This window comes from Equus przewalskii, chromosome 11 (assembly GCF_037783145.1).
Source record: "Equus przewalskii isolate Varuska chromosome 11, EquPr2, whole genome shotgun sequence".
In the NCBI taxonomy this organism is placed as follows: Eukaryota; Metazoa; Chordata; class Mammalia; order Perissodactyla; family Equidae; genus Equus; species Equus przewalskii.
This window is the reverse complement of record NC_091841.1, coordinates 14,982,629-15,001,149: the sequence shown is the minus strand read 5'-3', so window position 1 is coordinate 15,001,149 and position 18,521 is coordinate 14,982,629. Positions and strand designations below refer to the sequence as shown.

The window sequence follows — 18,521 nt, the reverse complement described above, 5'->3', positions numbered from 1 at the left end:
AATTGCATAGGTAGAAAATCTCAGTCATCAAGGACTTTTTAAACAATGAGATTCTGACAACATGCTAAAAGAGTTAACTTTTTCATGGGGCATTTATAATCCAGTTGTAGAGTTGCTCTGGATACTTAGATTTAAAAGCACACTAACTGGTGAATTGATTACTCCAGGAATGTAAAATAATTAATTTGAATGAAATAAGCAACATCTTGGGAGAAAACAAATGTACTTTGAGGATATAAACTTTACCTAAAATCTTAGTTTGCATTTGAGCCTTAAAACCCTCACGAATGATATTGTGATACAAATGTTTTGGAAAACAAAGTACTCTTCCTGCCTTCAAGCTTTTTTCTGCAGGATGACCTCGCATCATTGATTTGATTTAATGGCATGACAGATGACAGTAGTTAGTAAAATGGTATGAATTTTATATTTTTTATGTATAAATTGGGGAAAATTAGACAGTGAAGCTCATCAGTAGCACCCACTATGCTGAGAAAAATTTCAAATCCGAAACTTGAAAGTAAATAATCTAGATGGTTAAAGAATGACTGTAATTTCAATGAAGAGAGGACAGAAAAGACTATAAATGAAGAATAGATTCAAAATAAGTGCCGAGGAAAATACATGAATAAATTTTTTTCTTTCTCCCTTACCATCCTCCTGCATAACTATGTGATATTTGTTGAAAACATACTTTTAGCGACTAGGTTAAGAAAACACATTAATTAGCAGCTAATTTTAAAATAGGCTTTACTCTGAATTCTTCAGTTTAGGAAGTTTCGGATTAAGAGAGACTAAATTCAAGGAAGAGCTGGTTGTCCACTGAGGGGGGATAGCCATATTTTAGAAAAATAAGATCAAAGTCACACCAGAATATTGCCTATTTTATTGGATGAGTGCACATAACAAAACAGTAAAACTGGGCAGTCTCAGAACATTCTCATGTCTCCCTCATTGTTTTCTTTAATTATGTATCAATATCAGAATTTTATATATGAGGATTCAGAGGCTTAGATGGATTAAATGTCCATCCCAAAGGATTTCGGAGAAACTAAAAACAGTACACATTGTTCCTTGTTAGAAGTTCGTACTGAAACTTTATGGGAAGTAAAATGTTTAAAACAATTGCTGGCAGTAAAGTTTGGTGGTTGTCTAAACTTACGCTGGAGGATAGATGTTTATCTTCTAGTAATCGAGAAAGAAATTTTTGACTTGATGGCAGCTTCTACGTAACTCCAAATACTAAAAATGGAGGTGAAAAATTAGCCAGCGATCAGGGTATATTATTTCACCTAACGGCAAATGTGCATGTTGGAATTATCTAAGGACAGATGATCTACCTGATTTATTGGATATTTATTGTTAACATGGACTCAGTTTAAATTAATTTAGTTGATTCTCCACTTTATTTTACATTCCTCAGCTTGTCTAATTCTTTCGATATTGCCCTTATAAAAAATACTTACACTTTCATTTTCTATGAGTTCAATGTTTTGAAAGTTTTTCTTTAGTCAGAGAAAGGTCAACTCCTTCCTTGACTATGATTCCATCCCTTCAGTTTATTCATTAGATTAATTCTATTATTGTCAGTACCTGTGGCAATATTTAATTGATAGTTAACCATTAATTTCCTTAAGAATGTTGAATTCTTAATCCCTTAACTGTACTGGCTGGGACTGAGGTCTAATTGGAGCCAGAAGATACTGTGGTCAAATTGGAGGCAAACATGTTGGAAAATAATTTTAATTAATAGAAGTGCTAGTCTAAACCTTCATTTTCGTAACCGTAAAGGTGGATTTTCACAGTGATGTAGCAATATCATTTTTTGTGCTGTGTTGTAAGGAATTTGAAATATAGATTCAAATAGTTCCTACCACTGCTGTCCCCAGGATTCCTTGCCCCCTCTGCTTTCATCCAAAGGAGGCAGCAGTAGACGGTAAGAACCAGATCCAGTCTCTGTGAGCTCTTTGACTCAGGAAACTGACTCAGTTAATTTTGATCAAATTCTCTTCTGTTGTCTTCCTATTAACTGGCCTCCTTCTTATTTAACAATTCTCTTTAAATTAACTCACTTTTACATAAGTTTATTTAAAGGGAAGTTACATATTTTCATACAGCAGACATCAGTTGTAACTATAATTGTGACAATGTATTTTTAATGAATCAGACAAAACCAATATATTCTGTTTAGGTACCATGATCTGTGGATAATCTGCAGATAAAACCTATTGTCTTTTTCTTAAAATGGAGATTAGCAAGTCTTTTAGATATTAAAGACAAAATATGCCCATATCAAAACCTTCTTCCTCATGTAATCAGATATATTAAAACTGTACTAAAAATAGTGTTTTACTGCCATGTCTCTTTGTTAGCTAAAATCGTTTCAAGTATTACCGGTAAAACAGCTACATGGTTTGGGTAATGCTGGATTTGTTGATCTCTACATAGCTTTACAACAAAACGTTCTGTGTTTTTAAAAATCAATATCTGTGGTACCTGGATATGGCCTCCACACCTGATCTAGGAGAAAGGCAGAAGGCACTTTGGATCTCACATAAGTCCCACCAGCGGGGAGGACAGCACTTGGATGGAATTCACACTTATAGTACGTTGTTTTCAGTCCTACAAATTTCGTGTCTTAGAATCTTACATGAAATGATATATGCAAATTCATGGATCAGTCACTCATTCATTCAACAAATAATAGTTGAATGTTCACTGACCATAAAGGATGCTTTATTGTTGTTTTGTAACATCATCTTGTACTGACTTTCAGTGCCTGCATAATAAACATACAAATATGTAAAACATATAACAGGAACAGAATTCAAACATCATTTTGCAAGTCAAGCAGTTTTCTTTTTCCTTTACTTATGGTACCACTAATTATAACGAATGTTCAGTTTACCACAACAGTATTGACAACATTTAAATGGTAAACAGAAAAGATGCATACATTGTACAATTGCTTTTTCATGTCAGTCATTGGCAAGCATTCTAGCATTTGCAGTTACGTATTCCAGTTATTTGGCTTATATCATAAGATTTGTTCCCAGGTACATAAGTTTGTTTCTTTCCCTCGTGGAAAATAAAATCATCTGGCTAGCAAATAAATTGTCCCCTCAAGCAGTTCAAAATTCAGGCAAATATGCCATAAATTTATTTGTATGTCTCGCACATATTCATGCAGAGAACACAGGGAGGTAATCCACGTTGTGTTGGAGAAAGAAACATGGCATAAAATTAAAATTTTACTATGTATAAAAAATACAACTTTAAAATATCAATATAACACATACTCAGCAGTAAGTAAATAAATTTTTCTCTAATAGTTATAAAGAATACTAATAGAATTTTCTTATTTAGGAAAGAGAAATATGTTAATCATTAAATTTAAAAACTAGAGAACACTGAATAGGATACGTATTTAATTCCATTAGTACACTAAAATATTTGGATAAAAATGAAAAACTATAACGGAGAGAAATTAGCTATAATTCACAAGAACAAATACAACCAGTATTAATAATTTATAAATTAGCTTCCATGATTTGTTGATGGTTTTTATATGATTGTAATTCCATTGTAAATGTTTTCATACAAATGCATGTTCTTTTTCTTTCAGATACTCAACTATTTATGCATAACAAGAATTAATGGACCATGGGGAAAATCAGAATATATACGAAAATTCATTCTCATGGGAGTTTCTTCTGACCAGAACACAGGCATTTTTGCTTTGCTCTTCTTATTCTGTTATGTTGCTCTGTTAGTGGAAACCTTCCAAGCCTTGTCTTTATTCGATGCAGCACCCTTTTAATATAAGCAATGTACTATTTCCTCAGCCAGTTATCCACCATGGACATAGTAACTTCTGTTCTCCTGTTTGGGTCTTATGTAATTATATTATTTACCTTAAGAAATCACTCAGCAGAGAGATGGTGCAAAGCCCACTCTACCTGTGGATCTTGTATCACTGTGGTTGTCTTATTTTTTGGGCCTTCAGTCTTTGTCTACCTCAGATTGCCTTAGCCTGAGGACAAAATATTTGCTCTCTTATCTACTATCATTGCTCCTGGGCTCAATCCCTTAATCTACACCCTGAGAAATACAGAGATGAAAAAGGCCATGAGAGATGCTTGTTGTCAAACAATATTTTCAGAAGAAAAACATAATTGAATTTTCCTCAACAAAATGCTAAAAACTTTATGCAGGAGTAAAAGTGGACTTGGAATCAGAGAGCTCTATTAGCTTTCAGAGTATTGAACCCAAATTGTTCACTTTGTAAATGTCAGAGATGATGAGCTGAAAAATTATGAGTAAAGTGACAACACCACAAATCCATAATACCTGTATATAAAAGATTCTGAGTTAAAGCAATAGTAGTTGTGTCAAATGGAGTGGTCAGTTGTGAAGTTAAAGAGAATTTTAATAATTATTCAATGGTAATCTTCAGGATTAGGGACAAGACAAATTGCTGACGCTCTCTGGCCACACAGAAAATTAAGAAAATGTAAGTTCATAAAAGAGATATTATTTTTCAGTATCAGTCTCTGGTGAATCAGTTATTATTGCCTCTCAACTCCATCTCATCCTTTCATTACCTACCACGTAGTAGTGGAGTTGTAGGGAGCATGCTGTGGAGCCAGTCTATAGAGGGCACTGAAGGTAAATTGCAGGAGGAAAAGTCTTTCCTCCTGGTTCTGGTGTTTTAGCTTTGGTTTCTTCTGGATCCTGCTCCACTTGCAAAAACATTCTACCTAAGTCTGCAATTCCTCAGTAAACTCACAGCTCCAGGGCAAACCTGGTGATCATCTCACTGAACTCTGCTGACCCTCCAGAAGCAGACATTTGCAGCCCAGCATTTGTGGTTCCCTGTACACAACAAAACTTCCAAATCTCAATTAAATCTGAGTGCTCACCCCTCAGCATGTGCAAGCCTACATCCAAGAAAGTTCTTTTCTAGAGTTTTCCCTAAGAGTCCACTGCACAACCCCAGCCTCACACAGCTGTGCATTGAGCTGGTTTTCTGCACTCAACATGTGCATTGCCTGCCACCAGCCTGAGCCACCCTGCCCTCTAGCGGCAGTTCCTGCTTTCTCAGGGACCATGGCAGTTCTGGCTGGGGCTGCAACTGCAACTTCTCCAATAAGGTCTAAATCCCATCCTTATGGAGGTGTCTTCTCTTCCAAGTTCATTCCTTGTGTACTCTTCCTCAATCCTGGTTACTTTTAACACTTTTATTGAAGTGTAATTGACATAAAATTAATTGTGAATATTTAAAGTGTACAATTTGATAAATATTGACATGTGAATACAGCTGAGAAACTATCACCACAATGAAGATAGTGAGAGAATCCATCACTCTGAAAAATTTCCTCCTATTCATTATAATCCCCTCTCCTGTTCCATAACAGGCACCTTTTCTAAGGCAATTTTTGATGTGCTTTTTGTCTCTGTAGATTAGTTTGTGTTCTCTAGATTTTTACATAAATTTAATCATACAGTACATATTCTATGTTTCTTAGCTTCTTTCAACATAATTATTTTTAGATTAGTCCATGTAATTGCAAGCATCAATTATTTCATTCTAACTTCCTTTTTATTTCTTCTTGACCCATGAGGTTTTTTAGAAGTGTTATCAATTTCCAGATATATTTGGAAATACCATAGATTTATTTTTATTCTTTCTAATTTGATTCCATTGTGGTCAAAGAGCACACTTGGAAAGACTAGAGGTCTTTTAAATTTATTGAGACTTGTTTGATGGCCCACAATATGATGTATCTTGGTAAATGTTTTGAGTATACGTGATAAGAATGTGTCTTCTGCTAGAGTTAGATGAAGTATTTTACAAAGACAACTAAGTGAAGCCAGTTCATAGTTTTGCTCAAGTCTGCTAAATCTTTGCTGATTCTCTGTCTACTTGCTCCACTAATTATTGACAGATGAGTTCTGAAATATCCAACTATATTGTGAATTTATCTATTTTTCCTTAAGATTCAATAAATTGTTGTTTCATGTATTTTGAAGCACTGTTATTAGGGGCATAAACATTTAGGTAGTCATGTCTCCTGATTTAGTTGGCCATTTATCATTACAACATGAAATTTTTTATCATTGATAATGTTATTTACTCTTAATTATTTTTGTCTAATAACTAAAAAGCTTCTCCATCTTTCTTTTCACTGATGTTAGCATTATTTATCTCTTTTATCCTTTTACGTCTAACCTATTTGTATCTTCATATATAAAATACATTTTCTATATCTAAAATATAGTTGTGTTTTCCTCTATCCCATCTGACAATCTCTGCCTTTTAATTTTCTGCTTAGACCATTTCCATTTAATATAATTGTTGATAAGTTTGGGTTTAAGTCTATCATCTTGCAGTGCTTTCTTGTTAATTTTATTTGTTCCCTTTTTTCTTTGTCTTCCTCCTCTTAGATCTATTTAGTATAATTCTGATTCCATTTTATTTTCTTTATTGGCTATCACTTTTTGTTTTGTTATTTTAGTGGTAGCTTTAGGGTTTATAGTATACAACTCAAGCTTATCACAGCTCCATGCAATATCGTACCACTTTATGGATAGTATAATAGTCCTACAATAATATACTTCCATTTCTCCCCTTTTTGCCTTCATGTCTTGTTATCATACATTTTATTTCTACCTAGGTTATAAACACCAAAATATATTATTTTTTTTGAAACCAGCTCTGTGATCTTGAGCAAGCGATTTAATCTCTAGAAGATTTTTTGTTTGTTTGTTTTTGAGCAACAGGGGAAATAATTCTCATGAAAATGTCCTTTTTTTCTTTTTGAGGAAGATTAGCCCTGAGCTAACATCTGCTGCCAATCCTCCTCTTTTTGCTGAGGAAGACTGGCCCTGAGCTAACATCCGTGCCCATCTTCCTCTACTTTATATGTGAGACACCTGCCCCAGCATGGCTTGAGAAGTGGTGCGTAGGTCTGCACCTGGGATCTGAACCAGCGAACCCTGGGCCACCAAAGCAGAACGTGTGAACATCACCACAGCGCCACTGGGCTGGCCCCTGAAAATGTCTTTCTGAAGAATTAAATTAGACAATTCATTTAAAATGCTTAATATAGTGACTGACATATTGTAATTAAAAAATGCTTATAAATATTATAATTATTTCACTGAGTGAATTGTTCTCATCCTCATCTAGATGGGATGTTATAAAATAGTGAATGCTAGAGGTCTTACATGGCTACATGGGATATACAGATTTTTTTGTTCAAGAAAGAATGCCAACTGAATTTCAGTGCAGATTTACTCTGAATCTATATACCTTGTAGCACTGCAACTACTCAAAGTAAAGTGTCAGGAAGTAGTGTAGAAGTGTATACATTTTTTTGGTTCCTGTCTTCATTACACTCTTCAATACTTTTCAACAAAAAACGTAGGTTCTTTTCCACTACCAATAGGAGTAGGGAATTTGTTCTAATTTTAATATATTTTGACAATTCTCTCTTTTCCTTTGCCTCTAACAATCCAAACATCCATTGCAGCAGTGACAGTTCATTGCTGTTTGGTGTGGCTACTGGTCCAGAAGAATAGCGGAGTGAAAAGTCATTGACTTAATTGTTAACTGATTTTTATGAATCTTGTGTTCCTTTTATTAATGACGCTTGTTGTGACTCTGGATATCTTTCTCTCTGATTTTCTTCACCTTCTCCTCCCCAGAAGTAGAGACCTCCTCCAGTGCAAGCCCAGTGCTCCTATGGTGTTACCCAAGTTTCCCTCCTATTCTCGAGAGGAGGAAATAAGCCAAAATGGACAGAATTTCTCAAGCTTCTCTGTCTGGCTAACACTACTGGCCTCTAGAGACACAATGCCCGGGGCATGGCTAACGCAAATGTGGAAAATCCATTTAAAGCCTGAACATTCCCAGAAGACTGAGGAATGAATACAACCTTGGACAACTGATTAGTGTTATTTGCTGAGAATCTTTTAAGAAATGCTTCTGGGAAAGTAATATCTTTAACTTTTGAAGTCAAATATTCTCATAATCTCCTCTCAGTTTATATTTGGCTCTTGCAGAGCAAATTTCTTTCAGGCATATGCATAAAAGAGACAACTCCTAGGGTATATATATGCATGCTCCTTTAGCAGATATTTCAAAACGTTCTTGTTTACTTTTAAGTATGAGCAGGTGTCAGCAAGTGAAATTAATATTTAAAATTCTAGATCACTTTCTTATGGAATGAATAATCACTTCTCTGTTAATCCAGAGTAGTCTTCAGTGATATTTAAATCTTCACTCACATTGTAAAACAGTGAGATTTTCCTTCCTGGAAATTCAAAGACATCAATACTTGAACATATTTTTAGAGAATTATCCTAGATTTGTCTCAGCTACTGCTTTATAGTTTTCATTTTATTTCAGATGTAAATCCTAGTGAAGGGTTCGCAAACTGTCAAAATGAGTAGAAGAAGTGTGTGACCCTGACAGTTTCCTGAGTAACTTAAAACTAACTTGAGGGCCATCCACAACTGATGTGCGGGTAATTGCCCTTATAATTCTTCTTTTAGGCTCACTTGGTCTATTTGATATTTCTTTTGTCATTTGAAGGCTATACATTCAGATGTGATAAAAATCCAAACAAAAGTAAAAAAGGTCTTTTTGCAATATTTAGTTTCGATTTTATATTACAGAGTTTGCATTTTTGGATAATATGTTTAAAAATAATGAAATTTTTAAATTGTCAGTAATGTTTCAGCCTCCAATCTTCGAAGAAATTCTCATATTTCAAATAACCAATCCCTTAAAGTTTTCCGCATTCATCAGAATCAGGTAAGTAAGTTTTCCTAAGGCACATGCTGATTACACCAATAGAAATGTGTATATACATAGCATATATAGGCCGTAGATGACCTATAGGAAAATGCAATTTTACAATGCTGACAGTGCCTCATAAGGAATGAACAGGACAGTTAAACAATATCATAAAAGGTGAAAAATGACTTTTTAACTTAATTTTGTTAGCATGAAAAAACAGACTACTTATTTAACATTAAGTGTTAAGAAATTCCCCCAGGTAACAAATGATATCACCAGATCGATTTTATTTTGACACCCAAACATTATCCATATTGGAGTTTGTTCTGATTCCCCTGCTAAAATCTATGCTGCACTTTTGTTCTTGTTTATTTCACGAAATTTTATTGTGGGCGTATGTCTGTTTGCAGGACAATTTAACTAATTCTTAATCTCGTCAGTCAAAGAAAGAATATAAGGAAAAGATTATGATTGTTTTGTACCCTCCATATTCCCTGGGGATTTTGTTTCATAAACTCACGTATTTCTCATTGTTTCCCTGAACGATGTATCTATGTCCCGGTTATAGAAGTTAATACTCAAGCTTAGCTGGGTTCAATGTCTTATGCAAATGAGCAGAGCTTCTGTGAATGGAAAGAAACAAAATTGTCCTATTTATTCTTGTTAAAATTTCATTATAAACGGTAACTGAAAGTACAACGTATAAAATGTTGGGAATAAGATGTAGTGATTGTCTAAATTCATGCTGGACGATTGGTTATCGTTGCCTCTAATCTGGAAGGGCTTTTAAGACTTGGATATCAGTTCCTATATAAAACTTAAATCTCAATGATTGAAAAAAGAATGTAGCCACACTTCACTTCATATTATTTCACCTGATAGCAAACATCTCAATATTGGAAACATCCAGGTGATCAATATTGTTTCTGTAGTACCACACGTTTACTGATGTATAGACAGTGCTTTGAATAAAAGTAGGTTTTTTCTCCACTTTATTTTACTCTCCCCATCATTTCTAATTCTGCCTACATCGCCTTCGTAACATCAATTATTCTTTTACATAATAGTGTCTTCTTTTCTTCATTTATGTTTTTAATACCTTGAAGTTTTCCCAAAAAATGTCATTTATTTCCCTCACTACAGTTTCTTTCTCCTAGAGTTGGTCACACTGTCATTATTAGTGTTTCCAAGAGTAATGATATCTAATTTCCATAGGTATACGAATTGGAATGTTAACAGCTGTAGTGGTCAAATTCAGAGCCTGGTGTAGCGAAACAACATCAAAGCAGAGATATGCTACATCACTCATTTATTCTTATAACTATTGTGATATATCTCATAGTGATCTAGGTGTCTGTCATCTTTCATGAGATGAAAATCGTGATAATTCCTCCACTGCTGTCTTCTCTGATACATGCCCTTTTCCTGTGGGAGGCAGCACTAAACATGATAAGAATTAGGAGATCTAGTTTAAAAACTCTGCCATTCAGCGGTTCTTTATTTTGGGAAATTCACTTAGTTTCTCTCAATCTACTTCTTCTACACTAAAAAGAATATGATTGGATTAGATGAGTATTTAATTCCTGTCACTCTAATAACTAGACATTTGTTATTTAACAATTCTTTTAAAAATCACCTTTGTTTTGTGTACATTTATTTGAAGGAACACACTATATTCTTTTCGTAAATGAGCTATTATTTGCAACTGTAACTTTGACAATATATTTAAAGATATAAGAAAAAGTTATTAAATTTTATGGAGGTGCTATAACTTGTACAAAACTTTGAGGATAAGACCTGTTGTCTTCATGTTAAAAAGGAGGACCAAAATGTCTTAAGCAATATTGACATAATATGATTAAGTTAAAACTTTCCCCGCTTACTGTAGTCAAAGATAGTGAGCTAAAATTGAAAAGAGAATTAGTCCCTCAATTTACTGCAGAATGTGCTTTAAAACCATGTGTGTTTACCAGCTAAATAATCTTAAATATCACTAGTAATACAGCTACAGAATTTGGAAAATGCTGAACTTGTTAATGTATACATATTGTTGCATCAAAAATTATGTATAATTAATAATGCTTGTTTGTCAGGCCAGGATATGGCTGCCACATCTCATAAAGGAGTAGGATAGACAACCACCTGGACACCAGCTAATTCCTCATGAATGAGGGGAATAGAACTTGGAAGTTTGTGCTCTCTGCAGTACATTTTCCCATTGCCTTTGTGTTTTGTAAGTCCTACCCAAATCAAACAGAACATAATATATGCAAATCCATGAATAAACTATCAACAGATAAGAGCTGAGTACTTCCTGACCACAATGTTTGCCTTAGAGTTACATTGCATGACATCATTTTTATTGCTATTTATTCCAACAGAGCACATAAATTGTGCAGAGTTCAAATATCTTATGCATTTTGATTAGTGTATTTTCTTTATGTGCTCCATTAACTGTAATGACCATAGAGTTTACCTTAAAACATTCTTTACAATAAAAATTAAATGAAATATCAATAGTTTTTCTAACTTTTTTCAAAATGTCAGTCTGGAAAAAAATCCAGTTTTTGCTGTATTTTTAACTATTTTTAGTCATGCGACTTGACAGCAAGATTGATTTCACAAATTCAATATTCAGTACTCATCCCACCACACCCTTGTATTTCCAGAAACATTAGTTACAATCCTAATTGCTCATCTTATAATTTAGGCAATTTTTTAAAATGTGTCTGAATTCCTTGATCATATGTCTACAGACAGTCAGGAGGGTGTTCCATATCATGCTGAGGGAAGGGAACAATATCTAAAATGAAAAATCTGTTATGAATAAAGAAGATAATTGAAAATTACAAGTAAAGTAAATTTCCTTCATTAAATTACATTAGTATCCGTGTTATCTAAATGTTACAAATAACAGTAGTATAACTTCTCTGGAAAATAGTAATTTTTAAATCATTATATTTTCAAAATGTAATAAATTGTATTTCTAGTATTATCAATATAACAAGATACTTGAAAAAATAAGAAAACTATTAGAGAAATCAGCTATGATTTCTAAGAAAATATACGATAATATAATTGACTTACAAATTAACTTCTGTGATTTGTTGAATTAGCGTCCATGGTTTGTTAGTGGTTTTTATATGATTGCAATTATATTGTAAATGTTTTAATTCAAATTTACATTTTTTTCAGATACTCAATTAGTTTTGCATAGTATACACTAGATGGAAAGTCAGAGGAACATTTCAGAATTTATTCTTTTGGGACTTTCCTGTAACCAGAACATACAGATATTTTGCTTTGTATTCTTCTTACTTTGTTATGTTGCCATCTTGGAGGGAAACCTTCTGATTCTTACCTCTATTCGATGCAGTGCCCTTTTTCACCAGCCAGTGTATTATTTCCTCAGCCATTTATCCTTTATGGACATCTGCTATACCTCCTGTGTGACACCCAAACTGATCAGAGACTTGCCTCTTGGAAGAAAATCCATCTCCTACAGTAATTGCATGTTGCAGATCTTTTCCATACACTTCTTTGGCATCATTGAGGTCTTCATCCTCACAGTCATGGCCTTTGATCGTTGTGTTGCCATCTGCAAACCTCTCCATTACGTGATTATCATGAACAGGACAAGGTGCAATCTCCTAGTCTTGGCTGCTTGGACTGGTGGAGCCATTCATTCATTTTCTCAGTTTTCTATGACAATTCATTTGCCCTTCTGTGGCCCCAATGAAATAGATCACTACTATTGTGATATTTTTCCTTTGCTGAAAGTTGCCTGTACCGATACATACATCACTGGTGTCCTTGTGGTTGCCAATTCAGGAATGGTTGCCTTAGTAACCTTTGTTCTCTTGTTTGGGTCTTATGTCATTATATTATTCACCTTAAGAAATCAGTGAGCAGAGGGAAGATGCAAAGCGCTGTCTACCTGTGGGTCTCATATCACTGTGGTTGTCTTATTTTTTGGGCCTTCTATCTTGCCTACCTCAGACCCCCTACTACTTACCCTGAGGACAAAATATTTGCTCTATTTTATACCATCATTGCTCCTATGTTCAATCCATTAATCTATACCCTGAGAAATGCAGAGATGAAAAAGGCCATGAGAAGGGTTTGGTGTGAAAAGATATTTTCAGAAGAAAAACATAATTGACTTTTCCTACTCAATTATTCAGGAATAGAAGTGGACTTGGAATCAGAGAGCTCTGTTAGCTTTCAGATCATTGAACTCAAATTATTCACTTTATAAATGTCAGAGATGAGCTGAAGGATTATGAATAAAGTGACAGTTTCACTGTGGCACTGAGATTGAGTAGTGGCATATGCGTATTTAAAATATCTAGACTAAAGGAATGGTGACTATGTCATATAGAGTAGGTGGTTCTGAGGGCTGATTGAGAATTTTGATAACCACTTTGGTGTTTAAAATTTGTACATGGAGACTAGGCAGTTTTTTGGCATTTTGCTACAAAGTAGAAATGAAGTAAGATTAGACGTGGTTTTAAAAATTAAAACAGATATATTTTTCTATTATTGAGCTTTATTTCCCAATGAGGATATTCAAGTAAATTTTAAATGTGGCCCTGGAATAAATGCTGCAATGAACAGCTTCATGGAGAAGTAATTGGTTTAAGGTGAGAAGGAAAAGGAGTGGTGAGACCTGTTTCCTTGGAGGCTTCACAACCTGTTCCCGTCTGCCTGAAAGTGTTATAGGCAGGGACAAAGGGACTGGTGACTCAGTTTATTTTTCTGTTACTGTGTTTGTTACATCACAGTACTCAAAATATGGAAGAGTAGGATGAGAAAGTTAATAGGTTTCATCCTTTTTAGTGACAGTTTGGATTCAGTTGAGTGACTCCAAGACACATATAGGAAGAAACTGTACATATCAGCTTGTGTTGACAGGAACGATATGAAAAATGATTGGATCGCATACCAGTGGACAGGGAATAGGGCCAAGCTGATATTCTTTAAAAATAAATTTCCTTTTGCGTGATGCTTTTTGCTGTATTTTTCTTTCCTGAGGTGAGAGAAATAACAAAAACAAAAACACAACTATGGTGATATTAGAAACATACTATGGGACTGGCCCAGTGGCATAGCCTTAGTTTGCAAACTGCTTTGGCGGCCAGGGTTCACGGGTTTGGATCCCTGGCATGGACCTATGCATCTTCAGCAAGCCATGCTGTGGCAGGCATCCGACATATAAATAGAGGAAGATGGGCACAGATGTCAGCTCAGGGCCAATCTTCCTCAGTAAAAAGAGGGGGATCGGCGGAGTGTTAAACTCAGGGCTAATCTTCCTCAAAAATACTATCTGGATGAATCAATTTTTTCGTAGGTTCTCTTTGTGAAGAGCAGATTTCTGAGAAAAATTTCCAAGGGAATCCAGAAAAATGTAAGAAAATATTTTGGTATCTATCAATCGGATTCAAATCAACAGGATTTCCCATTAAAAAAAAGACCAATAATGAGAAGGTGGGTAATAGCGTAACAGTCAACGAACAGAGAATTATTTGAAAACCTGAAATTATTTCGAGAACTAAATTCAATTGAAAATTTTCACGAAGATTATTAGAACATTGATGTGAAATGCAGGGGAAGGGAACTCAGAGAAAGCATATGGAAGGCAAATTGCAGCACATTCAAGTGAGAGAAGAATTACATAAATTGCAATTGGGACAAGTTACTGACACAGTATTATTGAGAGTTTATTTTGGGTGAAAGACTTTTTGAAAGACTTTTGATGAAAAAGAATACATGAAGTAATACATATAATCAAGCCAAACAGATATGAAGGTATCCTTTACTTTCCTGCATAAATGAAAGACAAGTACTAGGAATAATGTTTGTCAATTCTCAAATTTTCTCTCCAAACCTGTAACATTGTACATTGCTGTTTCGGAATTAAAGAGAAAGTAGTTTAATCTGGCATAATCTTCATTTCTTTATTAAAGGTTGTCCAACTGTGATTTATGTAGCAGAGCCTCAGCATGTCTGCCAAGACAGAGAAAACTAGAAGCCCAGAGAGGATATGCATGAAAGGTCTTCAGTGTTAAAGAGTAGAAATAATGTGAACATGATCAGACTGTAGGAGATATCTCAAAGAGAAGTGCATTAATGTGTTGAAAAACAGGTTTTCAATAGGTGATGTAGGTCAAAGGGTCAAATTTTCAGTTTTAAGAAGAATTGAGTTCTGAAGATCTAGTGTCAGCATCGTGACAATGGTTGACAATATGGTTTTGTATATTTGAAAGTTTCTGAGAGCAGATCTTAAGCATTCTCACCACAAACACACAAAAAAGTTAAATATGTGGAGTCGATGGATGTGTTAATTATCTGGATCTTGGTAAATCACGCTCAGTGCTTACAATGTATGTATGTGTATCAATTGTCACATTGTAGACTTTAAATAATGTAGTTATAGTTGTCAATTATTCCTCAATAAAGTTAGAAAAGAAAAACAGGTGCCTTTAGGAGTGTATGAAATGCACTCGACAAAAGTAAAATGGCTAGATTTGCTTTTGAGTTGATTCTTTGGAGGAAATCAGAATTTCACACTCCTCGGGAGCTTAGGTGCCTTGGATATGGTTTTTAGGGCTTTCTTACATACTTTTCACATATTTAAATTATAAAATGTAATTCAAAGAATTTTTCAACTGATAGAGAGAGAGAGAACTACAATGGAAGTATCCCTCTAATGACCACACGAATCAAGAGTGGACTCTGCATCGTCACCAAGTCAGCGAATATGTCCCTTCCTGTCCTTTCTTTCCCTTCCCCTAGAGTTTGCTATTCTCCTGACTTTCGTTGGTATCTCCTCCTTGCCTTGAAGCCTCAGGAAGTGTATATATCTTATCTGTTACAGAATTTTCTCATGGGTAAGATGATGATGCTCATAGTGCCCATCTCACTGTGTCCTTGTGAAGATTAAATGGGACACTTAGTATTTGATACACAGCAATATCCTCAATAGCATTTGCTATTATTTATTCTGCTCACAAAGCACAGTTGAAGTCAGCTCCAACTTTGGTTACTCATGTGCAAAGAAGAGACATAGGAAGTAGAGAATATGGAAGTGATGTAAAGATTTGGGGGAAAACTGAACATATTCAACTGCAAACTTTTTTAAATTATTTTTTGGAAAGTGTTAATCTATATAATATAGTACTAGTTATATTAGTTCATAATTTTTCTGGAAATCTACCTAATACTATTTCTCTAGGAGAATACAATAAAGATAATTTTTGAGGAGAGATGAAGACCAATAGCACGATAAGGTCCAGAAATCTTTCCCCCTCAGTCAGTTTATAGAAATTACAGAAAGGATAAGTCCCTCAATAAAAGCCACTCAGATTTGTTGTTCTCAGAACTTCTTTGAATAAGTGCAGGGGGAATGAGTCACTGGGGCCCAGGAGGAATGTCTAATGATTGAGAATTCAGAGTACGTGCCAATTTATCTATGGCTTGCATACTATTCATAATCCAGAGACTACCTTAGTTGAGGTGGGTCTGATGATTTGAATCTGAAGGAAGAGCTTAATATTTGGGGAAGGTAAATCCAAACAAATTTGGAAGGAAGAGTCAATAGTCTAGAATAAAAGAAATGCAGTTTTAGAATGTGTACTCTATTAAGTATTCAATTAATCATGTGAGCCTGGACATCTCTAGGAATAATTTTAGCTATGAAAGTATAGATTGTGATTTGACTTGTTTGGATATTAAAATTATTCCACTTGAATTTAAAGTGTTGCTCTGGGCGTAGGACCTGTCATTGTTTGCGTGAACATTGCTTGAGTGACAGGTGTCAATAGTCTTTCAAATGATACAAAAAATCTTTTGCTATAAACGGCTAATGAACTATGCTGAGTGAAATGTGAATTCAAGAAGTTGAAGTGAAATACTCTGAACAGTAGGTGAATGACTAGCATTTCAATGAAGAAGAAGAGAAAACACTGAAACGAAGAAATAGAAATGGATTCACAACAACTGAAGTGGAAGAGCATGTGTGGTAAATTATTTTTCCTCCTTTCCATTGACCTCTGCTGGATGTGTAAGATCATCTGGTTATATTTTTGTCTCCATTATAGATAACAGATTGACTGCCATTTGTAGTTAAATACAGTAGATACAGGCATCTTCTCTGAATTTTATAATTTGTTTTGAGATTTCGTCAGCAATAAAATCAAGGAATTGCCCATTGAGAGTGTGATATTTCATCCTAAAGAGGCAGTCAGACAGTGACAGGAAAATGATGCTTAGCTGGATAGCAAGTTCCAAATAGAAAGAAAACATTATTAGATTTTTTGGTAGAAAGTTGACTATCAATTAAGAAAAAAAGTGATTCACAGGTTACCAAGAAAGTGAGAAAACCCAAATGGAAAGGACAAATAAGTTCCCTGCAGTAACCACTACCTTAATCCCTGTTTCCGTCTCATGAAAAAAATAAAGTTGGCCCAAGAATTAACATAACCAAAGATCCTGGGTGGGTCACTTAAAAGTCAAATGGAAGTATGTCAAATCTTTCCTCTCTGATACCTTATCTCTATTGACTTCCTTGCCTGCCCATGTTGCATGTGACGGTTGTGATGGTAACAATATCAATTTTGAACTATTTATTTATATTCTGTTTCCTTTATTTATTCATTTGTTTAACTTTTTAAATGTCCATGCATTGTCCTGAGATCTCTACTGCAGCGAGATGTGATCCTTCCAGTCAAACTATTTGTTGGGACTTTTTTTTTAGATGCCTTTTTTTGTGAGGAAGATTGGTCCTGAGCTAATGTCTGTTACCAATGTTCCTTCTTTTTTTGTTTTCTCCCCAAATCCCCAGTACATAGCTGTATATCCTAGTTGTAGGTCATTCTAGTTCTTCTGTATAGGATGCTGCCACAGCACAGCTTGATGAGTGGTGTGTAGGTCCATGCCCAGGATCCAAACTGGTGAACCCTAGGCCAGCAGAACAGAGCTTGTGATCTTAACAGCTTATCCATGGGATCAGCCCCCAAATGCTGTTTTAAATCATTAAAGTTATTTATTTTAATCATTCAACAAACATTTACTGATTATTAGTTAAATGAATGGTAACTTGTATTTAACAAGGATAGAACAAATATAAAAATAATTGGAAATACTTTCTTGCTGAGTCACACCATATACTGGATGGCTCATTCACTTTATTTAGTTAATTCTCACAACATCATTGGGAGATAGATGTATTCATCAGGATTGTATGTATCCATCAGTGAGATGATGATCTGAGAATAAAAAAAAGCACATGCCAAAAATCACACAGATCAAAGAGAGTGGCTAGAAGTCAGAATTAAATTTGCACAAGCACTTTTTAACATTTCAAGACAATGAAAGACAAGTCTCTGCGTCTTTGAGAAATTTAGGATCATGAAAATTAAACATATATAGAGTTTACTTTTGCATAGATTAAAAATTGAAATATCAAGGTCACTCAGATCCTCTGTTTTAATATAATATTATCAAATATTTATTGAGTATACCATATATATCAGGAATTGAGCTAACTTTGTAATATTTTGTGAAGTATATTGCTAAGTGTGTGTATCTTGTTTTAAATCTTGACTCTGCTACTTATTAGGTTCACAATAAACCCAAAAGAGGAAACTGAATCATAGAGAAATTAAATGAGTAATAATGTTAATTATTACATCACTTAATTATTAAGTAAATATCA

At 34.5% G+C, this 18,521-nt stretch overlaps 1 long non-coding RNA gene and 1 pseudogene across 1 annotated transcript; both read left to right on the top strand.

The window, feature by feature from the left end:
• The first annotated feature begins 2,448 nt into the window (after window positions 1–2,448).
• On the top strand, window positions 2,449–6,025 carry LOC139074344 (uncharacterized). Its single transcript, XR_011523858.1, has 2 exons — window positions 2,449–2,605; window positions 3,626–6,025. It is a non-coding gene; the product is annotated as an uncharacterized lncRNA (long non-coding RNA).
• Window positions 6,026–11,901: 5,876 nt separating this feature from the next.
• LOC139074343 (olfactory receptor 4P4-like) lies at window positions 11,902–13,105 on the top strand (annotated as a pseudogene).
• Window positions 13,106–18,521: the final 5,416 nt, after the last annotated feature.